Genomic DNA, 18302 nt, shown 5'->3' with positions numbered 1-18302 from the left:
GGGATTCGACCGTCGATCAGTGGAAACGTGTTCGCTCTTCAGGTGAATCACATTTTTGCTACCGTAGGTCGATGGTTGTCTCCACAAAACCCATTATCGAGGTGAACGGCGGCTCGAAACATACAGTGCGCCACGGACTCAGGCCGGTGGGAGCAGTATTATGTTGTAGGAGATATTCTCCTGCCCTTGCATAGGACCTGTGCTAGTAATCTAAGACACGTTGACAACTGTGGGCCACCAGAATCCCTTTATGCTTGATGTCTTCTCTGACAGCGATTCATCTTTCAGCAGTGTAACTGACCGTGTCTCCGAGCCAGAATCGTGCTACAGTGGTTTAAGGGGCATTATAGTGAACTCACGTTGACGTCTCACCAACCAAATTCACCTGATGTAAATCCTATGAAACTCATCTGGGTCGCAACCGGGCGCCATCGCGGCGTACGCAAATCAGCAGCCTTTTATTTACGCGAATCACAAGACCTGTGATCAGACTTCTAATGCCACGTACCTCCACAAACCTACCAATTAACTGTCTGATCCCTGATACACAGAATCAGTAATATCTTTCGTTCGAAAGGCGGACAAATAAGCTGTTGAGCAGGTGTTCATAATGTTTTGGCTTCTTATTGTGCATGTGTCTTAGTTTATGTACTGCTATATGTTCTTGGTGCGCCTTTTGAAGCTTTTTGGCTTTTATTACACTAGGGCGAGTATTTACCTTTTGTAAAAATTAGCCGCGCGGGTTTAGCTGAGCGGTCTACGGCGCTCCAGTCATGGACTGTGCGGCTTGTCCCGGCGGAGGTTCGAGTCCTCCCTCGGGCATGTGTGTGTGTGTTTGTTCTTAGGATAATTTAGGTTAAGTAGTGTGTAAGCTTATGGACTGATGACCTTAGCAGTTAAGTCCCGTAACATTTCACACACATTTGTTGTAAAAATTATTGTTTCGTTTAAAGTTAGTTGATTTGATAACTGATTGCAATACTTTGAACTGTTTACGTATGTATGCGCTCTGACATTGTAAATTGCTATTAATAAAATGGAACATTTTGTTAAGAAGCCCACACTCACGCAACTCCCCACCGAAATCTTGTGCCACAAGTGCTAGTATAAAAGAAGTTCGGTTACAGTGTGCTTTTAGTAGCTAAAATTTTTCAGAAACAAAACATAAAATCCTCTAACAAAACAACATCCTCTAACGATACAATCCTTCTTAATATAATTTACGTACTCTACCGAATAAATCAAACGTTCTCGGAAGTCTACAAAGTCTGAAAACCAGTACTGAGTGAGGACTCTGAAAATCTACTACAACTCCTGCTCATCGCTTCCATAGGGATCACGGAAATTAGACTAACGGCATCATGCTCAGGGGCATTTAAGCAATTATTTATGTCATGAGCATCATAGCGGCTTGCAGAATTCAGCAGAGATATATATAGATTCTGTGAAAATTCTGCCATACACAGAGACGTCCAGACACTCAGACAGCCCATCCTGCAGCGCCTTCTGACCAATGAGCAGCCTCAAAGCACTGAAGCCTCGATGTGCATTCGTAGACAGTCGTAGTTAATCTTCTGTGTTGCCAGAATTAAGTGAACATTAACTTTAAAAAACATGAACTGGCACATTAAGATAAATAAATTCTTCCATGAATATTTCACGGCGTTGGTAAGGCTTTCTACGTCAGACCCGTCAATATTGACAAAGCATATTTCACGGTCTTTTTGCAGCTCCTTTCCAGTTAGTGATCGGTACTTTCCCTCACTCTCGGCGTAACGAATGACATCCGTTCCTAAATCGCTACCTGCGGTCTGCCATGCTAATCACTACCTGTTATTCGTAAACACCAATGCCAGTGAAAATTTTGCCAACACCATACTTACATTATTGGATCATAATATTATCTCACGTGGGTGTGAAGGCGCTTCGGTCGACTTATAGTGAGATTTTATCGTCATAATTCAGGAGGACACGCTGAACCACTTGATAGTATATACACAACTGTCCTGCAAGCATTCCCATTCCGATTTGCTTTCCGTAGTAACAACTGAACTTGTTTAATGTAACGCCACCGCATGTTTCCGTTAACGGCCATGCGAGGCCAAGTGCAATAATAATGTGTTCAGCTAGTAACACGTCTGATGCTGTACCCTGATTAGAAAACCAATAAAAATTTCTTTCGTGGTGTAGACAGCATAGTCAACGGTGCCACGTTGTTCAGAGTGCATGAACCCAAGATATGACTTTGAAATCCAAGTGCAGTTTTAGCCTAAAAGACAAAGTCATTCACTAGCAGGCTTCGAATTTATCTTATTGCTCTCATTTCCTTTTATATTCTCATTGACAAGCCAATATGTTGCCAATTGGTGTCTACTACAAGGGAGTTTCAGAGAGCGGTCATGAATAACTCAATGGAATGGCGTTTTTTCTGACTAATCTAGATTCTGCCTACCCTACCACGATGGTAGGATTAGAGTCTGGAGACAAGGTGTTGAGGCTGTTGAAGTATTGCCTTACGCGTCGCCATACTGGCTCTGGACCCAGTATTATGGTTTGGGGTGGTGTTGAATTCCACTCCCGCACCCTCTAGTAAGCATTGCTGATACGCTAACCGTCAGCCTTACATCTCTGAAGTGTTTCAGCCTGTTGTCCTTTCATACCTTCGGAGCCTACCGACGGCCACATTGCAGCAGGATGATGTGCGCCAACATGTGGCACGATATGTTCAATACTTCTGCGTAGCCCATCGGATTTCATTACTGCCTTGGCATCCTTTTTGTTCCGATATGTCGTCTATCGAAAACGATTTTTCGATAATTGTGGAACGACCGGCCTCGGATGCACCACCCGGTGCTATACTAGATCAACTTCAGCAATATGTGGAAGCAACATGGACCGCTAAACGCCAACAACACTTCCAGAGTCTTTTTAATTCAATGCCACGGCCTCCTTGTTCTCTCGTCTATCGAAAACGTCTGGTCGACGACTGCGGATCGACGGGCCGGGATACACTAACTACTGCAGCACCAAATCGTCTTTGGCAATATGTGGAAGCAGCGTGGACTGCTATGTGCCAACAACGCATCCAGAGCCTCTTTGATTCAATACTGAGGCGTGTAGCTGCAGTTATAGCCAGGAATGGCGGCAACATTCATTATTGATTTCATTGCCGTAATTATTTCACATGATGCTGTATTTTCACTCATATATGAGCTCTGCACAAAGTGTTATCTCCCAGATCAATTTGATTGTGACTTCTACGGCCATTCTTGATGTTACATTTTGGATGGTCAGCAAGGTATTATTAAATTCTTATGCGATTTGCGATTATACAGTGTGCGAAATTTATTACACAGGGCTGTCACCTCTGGCAGCAGCAATAGCTTTAACATGATGTATGTATTCATACGGAAGCGTCGAATGAAAATTTTGTACCAATACGGGATTAATTAAAGCTCCTATGTCTGGGTTTCAGGAAGGATCCCCCGTTTCCTTCGATTGTGAGGTGCTATTCCAACACAATCAGAGGACCTCTGCAATGCTACTCGAGTTTACAGGGAATACCAAGTGGGCTGAGGGTTGAATAGAAAGTTATATTTGGAAGGGAGGCGTGCTAGGAAAGTCCGTACATTGCGCCACGTCATTATGCCAGGTTGGCGTAGTCGTTACCGGTTCTCGCTAGTTAGCAGGAGATCCAGTTTTGAAACCTGGCCTTGGTAAAGGTTCGGAGTTTTAGTCCGCATCTCATAGATCTTTGAGACCTGAGAAGTCTCTAGAGCCGTATAGTTTCATTTGATTAATAGCTGTGACCTTGCTGACTATCGACTCACAAATGGGGACGTCATTTCGCGCTGTCTCACATCTGTTCCAGAGTTATCAGTAACAGTGGTTAGGAAGTGGTAGCTTGTCAGTTTCCTAGCAAAATGTTTTCAATGGGTGAGGGATCTGGAGAGTGTGCCAGCCAGGGCAACAGTCGAATGCTCTGTACGAAAGTCAGAGCAAGCAGAGGCTACAAGCGGTTTGCGTTATCTTGGTGAAAGCGTCATCGAGACCTTGAAGACAGACACAGCACCGGACTTAACATTCATAAATGTTATGCCTGCTTCCACATCACCAGCTCTGCTAACCAGAGGTGATGGTGTTGTGTACCCAATGGTACCCGATAGCACCACGCCAGGCGCTGGGCTAGTTTGACGATGATAAATGCAATCTGTAACATACGTGCCATATGGCGCTTCTGGACACGGATAGAAGTTCATCCTGTACGCAGAATCGACACTGGTCTTCAAAGACGTCGTGGTGCTACACCTGGCTCCGTAGTTGTCTTCGAACACAGCGCTCACAGCGTGCCTGTCTCTGATGCCGTGTCAAGGAAAGCCGCAAAACTTGTCTCCATGTTGATGGTCCATGGTGATCTAGACATCAACGCACGTCCATGTGGATCCTTGTCTTGCAGCAAACAAGTCCGTTTCCTGACTGAAGATACGAGTCGTCGTTGTACGATCCTGCACTGCCGATCGGACAAACGTCTGTCCTCTCGGGGGATAGTTGCTTGGGCCGTTGAGATTACCCATGGTGTTAGTCCTTTCACATTCCGCCGTAGTGTATCTACGTCTTAGGAAGACGTCGCAGACGTATCTCGTCATGTAATCATATGGGCCATTTCAGATTGACGTAACTGACGTCCCGTCTAGTCATGATACATAATAATTTTCAGAGCAAACAATATGAATTAAAAATCAGCTGAAAGCCCAACACTTAAGGCTAAAAACATTAATTAAAAAAACCAAGGCCTTACGTAAAACAGTTCTTAATTAGGCAAAACTCAAGCAAAACAGAAATTTAAAAGGCAAAGCCTTATCTTAAAACAGTTCTTTAGTTAGGCTGAAGGCCCAAAGAATCAGACACTTCAAGAGCGAACAAGTTAAATTCAAATCGACTGAAGACCTAACACTTAAAACTCCATAACATTATTTTTTTAAATACCAAAGGACACGTGAAACAGTTCTTTAATTTATGCAGAAGGCCTTAAAGAGCAAAACAACTCAAACTCAGAATCGGCTGAAGGCCCAACACTTAAAGTTCAACAACATTAAAACTTTTTAAATGCCAAAGGTCTTACGTGAAACAGTTCTTTAAATTAGGCTGAAGGCCTAAAGAACCTTACACCTTAAGGGCAAAACAAGCTTAATTAAAAAAAAAAAGAAATCGGCTATAAGCCAAACAAGTACAAACAACAAAAACAAATGTACACCCAAGGGCGCTGAGATGTTCGAGGGTCGGCTTGTAATTCAAACACTAACGCTCGCTTAGGTGAGACAGGCAGTCGGGCCAACCATTCACAATCTGACGACAACCCAACCGACCGACAGTCAACGGACCCACCGACAAGATATCTTCCACTTCTTTTTACTTATAATCCGTCTTGAATGCAAAATTTTTATTCATATGCCCGGTTTCGGTTCATCCAGAAGCATCTTCAGATCTGATATTTCGGTTACAGGAGTAACCCGTCCAAATCCAGCGACTTTCATATGCTGCGTCAAAGCATGTGAAAGACGCTGGATTTGGACGGGTTACTCCTGTAACCGAATTATCAGATCTGAAGATGCTTCTGGGTGAACCGAAACCGGGCATGTGAATAAAAATTTTGCATTCAAGACGGATTATAAGTAAATCGTAAAATCACTGATTGCTGCTACCCTATCAGACATGATGTCTGTTTTTGCAAAATCTTCCACTTCACCCGACCAGGGCACAACAAGGAGTTCAACGGAAGAACGTAGAAGATATTGGCGCCCACGTCAATGGCCATGGCAGATAACTGGAACGTTTACGGCCACAGGGAACAAGATTCCACTGGTGGACTTCAATTCAAATAACCAAATACAGTGAAACTCCACCGGAGGGTGGCTAGAATTTTCCAACTTGAAAACCACGCTGTTGCTAACGGGAATATCCCAACAGCCGACAATGAACTCCAAACGACACAATGTGAACAGTCCCGATTTTCTGGTAGATTAAATGAAAATTCAACTTTCGTGTCCAGGGTCGATGAGCCACGACCCTCGTGATAATGGGAACAGCCCCAAACACCCGACACCACGTAGAGACCGCCAGCGGGCCCCGGCCAAACTGCGTTCCGCGGAAAATTCCTCGCTGCTCCACGCCAACCGACCGACTGGTCGTACGCCGCCCAGATGGAAACTACACTCCTGGAAATGGAAAAAAGAACACATTGACACCGGTGTGTCAGACCCACCATACTTGCTCCGGACACTGCGAGAGGGCTGTACAAGCAATGATCACACGCACGGCACAGCGGACACACCAGGAACCGCGGTGTTGGCCGTCGAATGGCGCTAGCTGCGCAGCATTTGTGCACCGCCGCCGTCAGTGTCAGCCAGTTTGCCGTGGCATACGGAGCTCCATCGCAGTCTTTAACACTGGTAGCATGGCGCGACACCGTGGACGTGAACCGTATGTGCAGTTGACGGACTTTGAGCGAGGGCGTATAGTGGGCATGCGGGAGGCCGGGTGGACGTACCGCCGAATTGCTCAATACGTGGGGCGTGAGGTCTCCACAGTACATCGATGTTGTCGCCAGTGGTCGGCGGAAGGTGCACGTGCCCGTCGACCTGGGACCGGACCGCAGCGACGCACGTATGCACGCCAAGACCGTAGGATCCTACGCAGTGCCGTAGGGGACCGCACCGCCACCTCCCAGCAAATTAGGGACCCTGTTGCTCCTGGGGTATCGGCGAGGACCATTCGCAACCGTCTCCATGAAGCTGGGCTACGGTCCCGGACACCGTTAGGCCGTCTTCCGCTCACGCCCCAACATCGTGCGCCCGCCTCCAGTGGTGTCGCGACAGGCGTGAATGGAAGGACGAATGGAGACGTGTCGTCTTCAGCGATGAGAGTCGCTTCTGCCTTGGTGCCAATGATGGTCGTATGCGTGTTTGGCGCCGTGCAGGTGAGCGCCACAATCAGGACTGCATACGACCGAGGCACACAGGGCCAACACCCGGCATCATGGTGTGGGGAGCGATCTCCTACACTGGCCGTACACCTCTGGTGATCGTCGAGGGGAAACTGAATAGTGCACGGTACATCCAAACCGTCATCGAACCCATCGTTCTACCATTCCTAGACCGGCAAGGGAACTTGCTGTTCCAACAGGACAATGCACGTCCGCATGTATCCCGTGCCACCCAACGTGCTCTAGAAGGTGTAAGTCAACTACCCTGGCCAGCAAGATCTCCGGATCTGTCCCCCATTGAGCATGTTTGGGACTGGATGAAGCGTCGTCTCACGCGGTCTGCACGTCCAGCACGAACGCTGGTCCAACTGAGGCGCCAGGTGGAAATGGCATGGCAAGCCGTTCCACAGGACTACGTCCAGCATCTCTACGATCGTCTCCATGGGAGAATAGCAGCCTGCATTGCTGCGAAAGGTGGATATACACTGTACTAGTGCCGACATTGTGCATGCTCTGTTGCCTGTGTCTATGTGCCTGTGGTTGTGTCAGTGTGATCATGTGATGTATCTGACCCCAGGAATGTGTCAATAAAGTTTCCCCTTCCTGTCACAATGAATTCGCGGTGTTCTTATTTCAATTTCCAGGAGTGTATAAGCGTCAGGTCAAAGATAGTCCAAGGTGCGAATATCGATACACACCACTACTGCCTCCCGCGGAAGGAGAGGGTAACAACATATTCGTGATAACTGCGGAAGACTAAATACAGAATTGAAACGAAGGTATAATCCAGCACATAGCATGGACCAGCCACGGGTCGGTACTGAACGAATATCATTTGTGATCAGTGTATCATAGGTAGGTGTTAGCAATGTGCCGCCACTCTCAGCCCCATCTCGTGGCCGTGCGGTAGCGTTCTCGCTTCCCACGCCCGAGTTCCCGGGTTCGATTCCCAGAGGGGTCAGGGATTTTCTCTGCCTCGTGATGGCTGCGTGTTGTGTGATGTCCATAAGTTAGTTAGTTAGGTTTAAGTAGTTCTAAGTTCTAGGGGACTGATGACCTAAGATGTTAAGTTCCATAGTGCTCAGAGCCATTTGAACCATTTGAATCGCCACTCTCACTGTACGCTTCCTTCAGGAGAGTTAAAGAAATGGACAAATTGGTCTCTTACTGCAGCGTTCGCCTTTGTAGCTGCAGCAGCAGCAGTTCTCTGTGGAAATTTCCAGCATGGGGTGTATGCATCCAGAACATCTCCTGGTGACCTATCTGTTGTAACGTCACTTACTGCACATATGGTTGTGTAGTATTACTGTGGCTTTTATTAATGTATGTACAATGACAAGATTGCATTGCAGTGGCCGAAAGTACAATCTCCACCACTGCCGAAAGAGTTTTCAACAACACGTCTGCACCGACGCGCTCTGTAGGTTGTAAACTCTTTTTCTCATCGTTAAGTTTACGGCGTTGATAGGGACGAATAACGTACTGCTCCAGGAGGAAACTTTCATCTGCCACAATAACTTAGGGAACGGGCACTCCTCCTGTTACTAGTGGCTCGTCTTTCGACATTGCAAGGCTGTACGTAGACATTGTTTTCCTAAGAGTACTGTGTGAAAATGTGATGGAATCGCATTCCTTTCCTTATGATCCCACGTCTACGGTTATAAACTAATAATCAGCATCTACCAAACTCAACAACGCTGTAAAGTGATTTTCTTTGTAAATCATAGGAAGACGATCCTGGCGAAGATGGCGCCTGAATTCTGATGTTCGCCATCTACTTCACTGATGCAGTGAGGGAAATTCCACACTGTGAAATCCTGCAGCACGGTACCTTGCTGCAGGACCACTGTACGCCACAAAGCGTCACACACTGGCTTACAATCAACGGTGCAGTAGTGATACAGACTCTGTAGCTGAAGCTCATAGTAGTGTACGAATCTCCAGTAGCGACAGGCCTAAAAAAATGTTGTTGCAGAGGATGTTAAAAAAAACAGATGAGAAGAAACTGCGAGATGCCCATAGCACCCGGGTTCGATTCCCGGCGGGGTCAGGGATTTTCTCTGCCTCGTGATGGCTGGGTGTTGTGTGATGTATTTAGGTTAGTTAGGTTTAAGTAGTTCTAAGTTCTAGGGGACTGATGACCACAGATGTTAAGTCCAATAGTGCTCAGAGTTTTTTTTTTTTTTTTTTTTTTTTTTTTTTTTTTTTTTTTTTTTTTGCCCATAGGAATGCTCTCTCAAGCAGAGAGACAAGAAGTGGTGAAGTTGCAACAAACTTGAAATCCTGGAAGAATGTGAAGTAACTTGAGTTTTTATTGTCCACATTGCCAGTTCAAAACCCGTAAGTACTTTATTTTTGAACTGATATTTTTAAACAGAATATTATACCAGGTATGCTGGGACCTTTATACATAAATAATTGAAAGGCATATCCTCCAGTATAAAAGTAATTTTTGATTTTATTGTTGAAATTAATTTTTTCAGTCATGACAGTAATATTCCTGACGTTTTAGATGAATCAAGCAAACGGTGTCGACACTGTTAATGCTGAAGTTCCTGTGCTCAAGATAACGGTTAATTTGTCAGCTCTGACCATAATATCAACACAGTCCGGAACAAACCCAAATCAGTCACAAAGTTCTGAATTTTCTGAAAATTAAACCGAAAAACTAACCTTTTCGTTCTGTCCCTGAGGACGCAGATTTGTTTTTGGCAGCATATCATTGTCGGTAAACAAATTGCCTCGAAGATTATAAAACAGAGTAAAGAGAAAAGTTTTAGATGCCGTAAGCCGACATGAAGATGAAAATGACTCATTGACACCAGTAGTGCATCAAATTCGTTCTCCATTGCTGTCTCCAAGTACCCTTTCTGGCAACTCTACATGGTCAGCTAAAAACTATTCCAAAGATCCTTCACCATAAAAATGGTGGATCAGTTACAGAGACTGGCGCATTCCTCCTAGCATTAAAGAAGACAACTAACAGAAACTGGCGCATTGCTCCGATCATTGGAAGAAGACGCAGATACTGATTTGTTAGTGGAAAACTATTCGGGACGAACAACTGAAATCAGATTTCAAACATTTTAAGGGCAAACCTCATGAACTTAAATCTCATACTGAAAATACTTCTTACGTAGATCTTTTTGTGGTTGTCACTTGTTAAAATATTATAGAATTTTTTATATTTTTTCTTATCACCGTAGCCGACAAACATACTCGTGCCGTTTCCTACAGCCTTATAAAACAGGCCACATTTCTGTTTTGACGTTATGGACAAGGAATTCTTATCTTTGACAAGCAGCTAACCGTTCTTCAGGAGGTAGAAGGTAGAGATTCTCTGTAATTTGTGTCCTGTTTTTCAATGTCACTGTGTATGAGGGATAAAACTTTATGGAACTGCATTTCATTAAGCCTAAAATAAGTTTTAAACTTTTTGTCATCAGGCTATAACTCTTGCATTAGGTCGTGGTATTCGCCATACACTGTTTTAACATTTATCGAATGAACTCAGTTGGATGTACCAGATACTGAATATAACAACAACAGTTCATCATCATTGTCGCTACTTGAACTGTACTCCATCCACGACACACTAGAGTTGAGATCTGGCTCACACCAAGGCGACCTGAACGCCAAATCTAGTACCATCTACAAACTGCCTCAACAAATGAGCAAATACCGAGATAAGATAGAAAACGTAGTTCACAACACCTAGCTTTCGGTCTGAAGGGTACATATCTCGAATCAGGGTGCATGCTACGTACTGTGACGTCTTCCAAAGACGGAGCTAGAGATACGCTAAGTCGGTGTGAAAGGACCTTAAGTGTGGCATTCTTGAAAGTATCGATTACATATTCACACTGTCGTGGAATACAACGAGAGTAGCGACATCGCGGCATTGTAAAGCGCAGTCTCAACAGTCCGCCATTATTCCCGCGCTCTGGAATTTCAACACCTGCTCGTAGATGTTACTCCTCCTTATAAGAAGCATGGCAGGTTCTTCTCAGAGACAAACCGACTTTAAAATCCGATACTTGAATGACGAACCACTGCAAAAATGTTTCGCTACGTACTGAATGTAGATGGCGTTATTTCTAATTACTTTCTGCGGTTGCGCTGAAAAGTTAATCATCTGAGTATCCAAGCAACAAGCGACAAGATAAAGGCTCCAGAGAGGCAGTTCTGACATTGTGGTTGATAAGGGAAGTAAGACTGAAGAATAATAAAGACACATTCGTAGGGTATGTCGACCTGCAAAGCGTCAAATGGTGCAAAATGTTAGAAATTGTAAGAAAAATACAGGTAGGCTATAAGGAAAGCAGGGTAATACACAATATGCACAGGACCCAAGAGGGAATAATAAGATTGGAAGACCAAGAACGAAGTGCTCGGATTTAAAAGGGGTAAGGCAGGAGTGTAGTTTTTTTATCGCTACTGTTCAACCTATACATTGAAGAAGAAATGAAGAAAATACAAGAAATATTAAAGTGCATGATAAGAGTCGCTAATAAATTTGTTATCCTCAGTGAAATTCAAGAAGAATTACACGATGTGTTGAATGGAATAAAAAAAAGAAAAAAAACAAAATAAATCGTTCAAATGTCTCTGAGCACGATGGGACTTAACTTCTAAGGTCATCAGTCCCCTAGAACTTAGAACTACTTAAACATAAGTAACCTAAGGACATCACACACATCCATGCCGGAGGTAGGATTCGAACCTGCGATCGTAGCGGTCGCGCGGTTCCAAACTGAAGCGCCTAGAACCGATCGGCCACCCCGGCCGGCGGTATAAACAGTCTAATGAGTACAGAGTACAACTGAAAGTAAATCAAAGAAAGACGGAAGTAATGAGAAATAGCAGAAACGAGAACTGTGAGAAACTTAACATCAGAACTGGGGGTCATGAAGTGGAAGACGTTATAGGAATTCTGATACCTAGGCAGCAAAATAACCCACGATGGACGGAGGAAGAAGGACCCAATAACAGTCTAGCACGGGCAAAATGGCCATTGATGACAAAGAGAAGTCTAGTCTAGTATCCAACGTAGGCCTTAATTTGAAGAAGAAATTGTCGGAATGGACGTTCGGAGCACAGTATTGTGTGATAGTGAGATGTGGACTATGGGAAGACCGGATAAGAAGTGAATCGAAGCGTTTGAGATGTGGTGCTATAGAACAATGTTGAGTATTAGGTGGACTGATAAGTTAAGAAATGAGTAATTTCTCCGCAGAATCGACGAGGAAAGGCATGTATGGAAAACTCTGACAAGACGACTGGCCCGGATGATAGCACATCTATTAAGACATCAGGGAATGCAATTCGTGGTACTAGAGGGAGCTATAGAGGGTAAAAGTTGTAGAGGAAGACAGTTTCGAATAAATACAACAAATAACAGAAGTCATAGGTGCAAGTGCTACTCTGTGATGAAGAGGATGGCACAGGAAAGGAATTAGTGGCGGTCCGCATCCAAGCAGTCAGAAGCCTGGACATTTCATGCCAGGTAGACATTTATTGCATGTTGCATTCATTGTGCCGCAATTTTAATAACTAGTTGCCTTAATAGGATCCTTTCCATTGCTGGCCGTTCGAATAACTTGTTTGCAACACTGAGATACAAATTATACTGAGAAGACAGGTATTCACTTTCCGTCTAGCATGCAACATGTCATGTCACACCTGGTGTTAGCGTGTCTTAAGACCGGCTACCGGCGGCGTCTCCTACGAAGAAAGCTATGCGCCTCAAGGCACCAGGTACGTTAGTAATTGCGAATAGAGGGAAATGATATTCGTGTGAATGGGCTTTTGTGTTATTCGTTTTTCAGTATTTGAAAACAGCGTTGCCTCTTGGGAGTCGTCGTAAGGAAACGCGTAAAAATTAAACATCTTTTAAGTTTAAAGAGTTAAAGCAGCGTTAAACCTGATGCCCAGCACCTAAAAAGGATATGACTTTGCTTTAACTTCAGAATATTTGTTGTTGTCTACTGTCTGCGAAAACTGCAACACGATGACGAATAAACAGAAACAAATTTGTTTCAAAGTTACCGACAATGATATAAAGAAAGCTATTTTAGGTGAGTGCTCCATTATTCACTGTAAGAATTATATCGACTGACTATCGTACGTGGGGGCTGGTTTACACTTTTTATCCCTATTTCCCACGTGGTATTGCGTCGTGAGGCAACTTTGTGGACTGACTGAGAATACTCCTGTTTCAAAGATCGGCGATCATTTCATAACTTTCGTTCAGGCCGTGGTTCAAGCGTCTCTTAACACTTACATCTGTCACCGGTAGAACATGTCTGGGACCAATTCGACGTCAAATCTGTCCCAGCGCCAGTTTCTGTGATATCAAGGACCAGTGTGGGACATTCTCAGGAGAGGTTGAAACGGCTTAATGACGCTGATAAGTGGGCTCATACAACGAAGTTCTTTGCAAGTTTGGCTCTATTTTGTGACGACTGATATGGCATGCACCAGGGGCTCTTCTTGTAATCACGTAACGTCGAGATCTTTCTTTACGAGCGGTATCTGCATGTATCCTCATTGAAAGAGAGCTGTCATGTCGTACATCAAGTGGAAATGCCGTGAAGTTGTTCTGCATTGACTTAAAAATGACCTAGTGTCGACGCTTCTTTGCACATTACGGCATCATCAGTGCTAATAATTGTATCTGTTAAATCGTTTATGTATCTTGTTAGCGCATGTTGCATTTTTGCGCTTCATTGCAGCTTGACAGGTTTAATTTCGTTTCTTTCGTGTTGGCTATACCACATCCAGTGTATCGTAACAACCATAAATTCTTGTAATTAATATATTTCTGTATAAAATCTATACATTCCTTTTTGGCTACCAGTCAGGTATTCAGGTAGAAGGCAAACGAAGGTTTTCAAAGCCTACTTTTAATATGTATAGCACTTCTGTATCTACATACATACTCCGTAAACCATAGTATGGTGCATGGCGGAGGGCACCTTGTACCACTACTAGTCATTTGATTTCTTGTTTCATTCGCAAGTAGACCGTGGAGGCGAGGGGAAAACGATTATCTATACTCCTCCGTACAAGCCCTAATTTCTCTTCTCTACGTGGTCGTTACATGAAATGTGCTTGGCTGCAGTAGAATCGTTCTACAGTCAGCTTCAAAAACCGACTCTCTAAATTTTCTCAACAGCGTTTCGCGAAAAAAAAAGACAGAAATAAAGTCGCCTTCCCCCCAGCGACTCCCACTTCAGTTCACGAAGCCTTTCCGTAGTACTTGCGTGCTGATCGAAACTACCGGTAACAAATGTGGGAGCACACTTCTGAATTATTTCGATGCCTTCTTTCGGTCCTTTCTCGTGAGGACCCAAAAAGCTCGACCAACAATAAAGAATGGGTCGCATTAATGTTCTGTACGTGGTCTTTTTTACAGATGAGCTACACTTGTAACTCAACAACTCTGTGGATTACTAATTTCTTCCTTTCAATTTTGCTGTTACGATGTGTTTTTTTCTGTGGAACAAAGAGGTCGTAAGCAATTGTACTCATATTTTTCTTATGAAACGTTATACTGTTTTTCTGTCCTAAAATTGAATGAATAGGTAAGATAGCTTTATTTAGGCACGCTGACTTAGGGTTACACACTGTTAAAGAGTATAGTGAAGTTGCAATCGCATTATCGCTGGGTGTGCGAGCGCACCAGTTGAACAGTGTAGAGATGTGTACAGTCGAATCGAGTCGTATACGAGAACGGGGGAGAGCGCAACAACGTATCGTGTGTTGAGACATGGTCGTAAGTCAGCGGTGCTAAAATATGTAATGGATCGGCGGAAGTATGGTGTGGCCAAGCACAGTATAAAGCGTTAGTGGGCACTGTACAGTCACTGCAAGAGGATACCCATTAACACGAAAAGTACTGTGGGTCAAATTTCGTTTATTGTGGAGCTGCAAGAAGAACAGCGTGTGCCACTCATTGACAACCAACAATACTTCACATGCATCAACAACGACTCAACAAGAAGTAAGATCTAACCAGTTACTTGATTCGATTTGTATACGACTAGCATTTAATATTGTAACTGAATAACCGCAAGATACTTCAAAGTATTGATTATCAGTTGTACCTCAGACAGTTTATCAAAATAAGTTCCATTCTACTCACAGTTACTAACCCGAGAAAATCCTAATGATTGATAAGCAATTGCAATGTTTTTCTACTTAAGAATTAAGTCAAATAACTAAGCAGTGAGTAACTTTCTGCTATGCTGAAAGAAGTAACAGTTATTAATGTTCCAATTGTTTTTAAGGAAGTATTAACGTAAGTGTCTACGTCTACTAATTCGAAGAGTAATTTCCAAAGCAGTGCTTTAGTAAAATCCAGTAAAAGATATGTTTTGGGATTTTTTTCAAAGGTAAGTTTTCATTTTACGCAGCTGCCATCAGTGAGAAGTGTTTGTTAAATAATGCGCATATAATGGTAGTAATTTACAAAGGGATTTTCAGTAACTGCTAATGAATAATAGTCAAAGCTGAAGTTATTTGAGATCAACAACTCAGTAAAATCATTTCTCGAACTTTGATATACTTTCGCAATTGACACTTAGCTTTGCATATTACGTAATTCTGAATTACTGAACACGGCCCTAATCATTATGATGTTTTCCAATTCCAATGCCAGCATTTGATAAGGATTAAGCATAAATAGGTTTTGCACAAAACTGACACCAGTGAGCATTATCGTGAGTTCCGTCACGCTTTTGCATTTTACGTAACCGTCTGCAGCTAATAAAATTTTGTTGTTCTGTGTTCATTACTGAATTGTTACGTGCTTTATGATTGAATTGAAAAGTATTTGACCACTGTGACGTATCCAGTTGAAGCCGTGCTAACGCAATACTTAACAATTTAGTCTAATTTTCGCCCAATGAAAAAACTGAGTATTCTTACGTAAATTCGCCAATAATACAAATAGTAATTGCAGAATCAGTAATTGTACTCGCGTAGTTTATTCACTAACTAAAGTCAATCATTTTTTTCCAATTTTCTAATAGTTGATTCCAATTCATTCTTTATTTTCATTTTACTTTAACTGAAATTATTTTTTATCTTCATTATTAAAAGCATTGAGTATTGATTATTCGTTCATATCGCCACTGGCATTTATTGTTCGGGATAGATGCCTTTCTCGCACAACAAGGAACTTCAGGTACATGGTTAATTTAAATCGTAGTAGTAGTAGCAGCATCCGAATCCCACTCCAGCTACGGCCGGGTCTGGGTGCTGACACGTCCTCTCCATTTGGCTCCGTCCTCCCACCACTTTTCTTCCTCCACTTGCTGCCAGGTCACTTTTCTCCTTTGCATAATTCTCACTCCCGTTTTCCACCGTGTCCTTGGACGCCTCCTAGGTATTTTTTTAACCATCTCTGCCCACGAATCGTCTTAACATGCCTGTACCATCCCAATCTCTTTTTTCCGATTTCTTCTCTCATACTTTCTTGTTTAAGGTCCTTTATAATATCTACATTCCTTACTCTGTCGACTCTTGCTTTTCCCTTAACTGCTCTGAGAAATATCATTTCCCCTGCTAGCAGTTGGCTCCAGTCCGTTTCTGTCATTGTTCATGTTTCTCCTCCATAGGTGACAATAGGGAAGAAATAACTCTTATGCACAAGGAGTTTCGCTTTTTCTGAAACTTCCTTATTCCAAATCAGGTGTTTTATTGTTTGGTAGAAATTGCCTCCCTTCTGACACCTCCTATTAATTTAGTTGGTTATTCTCGCATCACTAGATATTTCATTCCCTAAATAAGTGAAACTGTCTTCCGCTTTGAGGGTTCTCCATTCAAAGTAATATTCCTAATATTCCCGTTGATCCCTTTGTCTCTTCCAAACACCATTACTTCAATCTTTATTTATTTTAGATAAGAGTGAAGTAATTGTATTTGGAAGAGACAAAGGGATCAATGGGAATATTACTTTGAATGGAGAAGCCTAATTAACGGGAAGTGTAAAGGGGTTCTTAACGCTTTCCTAAGATCATCCCAATAAAGCGATTCGACCATTCGCGTTCCCTACTAGCGAAATTACGTGCTCGTTACACTTCAAATCGCTTTCCAACGTCACGCCGAGGAGTTTAATCGATGTGAATGAGTCAAGCGTAGCACTACTAATGTTGTATTTGATCATTATAGTATTGTTACTCCTAGAAGTCTAGCGCCTTGGCTAACTCCTACTTACTATGTTTATTTTAATGTTTTAGCGTTCTCTGAAAGCTGCAGTGAATTGTTTCAGGTCCAAGTAGTTTTGACTTACACAAACCCTAAAAACAGGAAATAGCAGAAAATCATATTCCCAAACACTGCGTTCTATATCTTCATACATACCCCTCAAGCCACCATACGCTGCGTGGCGGAAGGTCAGTCAGGTGGGAATATTTATTACCTCTACAAAGCTGCAGTTAATATAAAAATAATACTAAACGCTACAATAGCTTGGAGGGAGGCTGGCTCGTCATTGGCTTTCAGAAACACATTTTGTGTGAGTTTGTTCAGAGTTCTGGGTCGTCGTGAGTGGTGGGTGTGCAAATAGTGCTAGAGGTAGGGTTGCGTGTAGTGAGACACAAAGTTTGTGAGATATTCCATAGCCATCACATTGTTCGTTTGGAGTTGTCTCCTTACCTAGGATCAGTTTGTGGCACAGTTATTTCTATCATAAATGATTAGCATAAGACACGTGCTTAATGATGGAAGTTCAGTTGAGTAGCTACTCTTAAGAAAAAGATTAGCGTAGGATTTAACTTATGCTTCATGAATGATTAGTACACGATTTTGCTTGTGCTTCCGTAAAACGATTTTACGAGAGACACAAGTATAGCAATAAGAACTAGTGTCATGTTGTCTCTGATTTTTGTGTTTCCATGTTGGGGTCCAGAGGCTACCTTGGCGCTCTGATAAACGCCACTGTTGTTGTTTGCCTGCTACGGGCAGAGTATTGAGTGTATCTGTTGCACGACAGGCCACAGAGGCGACAGTATGGGTTGGGAACAGTTTTTCTAGGGTAGTATGCAGCAGATCTCGGTCCACAGCATTCACTGTGACGGACACAAAATTCTTACAGGCTTGTATTACAGGGGCTGCTTCGGAGCGACCCACGTACTAAGCAGCAGAGCTGTACAGACATTAGTGAGAACAAAGGATCAGACACACAGAACAATGTGTGGCGTGCTGGTGCTACGGTTCTGAAGCGGCCTTCCGCGCCCTCTGCCGTTATTTCCTTACCTGTTACTCGCTCCGCTCCTTGTGCTTTACGACTTCCTTCTAGGAAGTTCGCCCAGCT

The sequence above is a fragment of the Schistocerca gregaria genome, chromosome 4 (assembly GCF_023897955.1).
Source record: "Schistocerca gregaria isolate iqSchGreg1 chromosome 4, iqSchGreg1.2, whole genome shotgun sequence".
Taxonomy (NCBI): domain Eukaryota; kingdom Metazoa; phylum Arthropoda; class Insecta; order Orthoptera; family Acrididae; genus Schistocerca; species Schistocerca gregaria.
Note: the sequence above shows the minus strand (reverse complement) of the source record.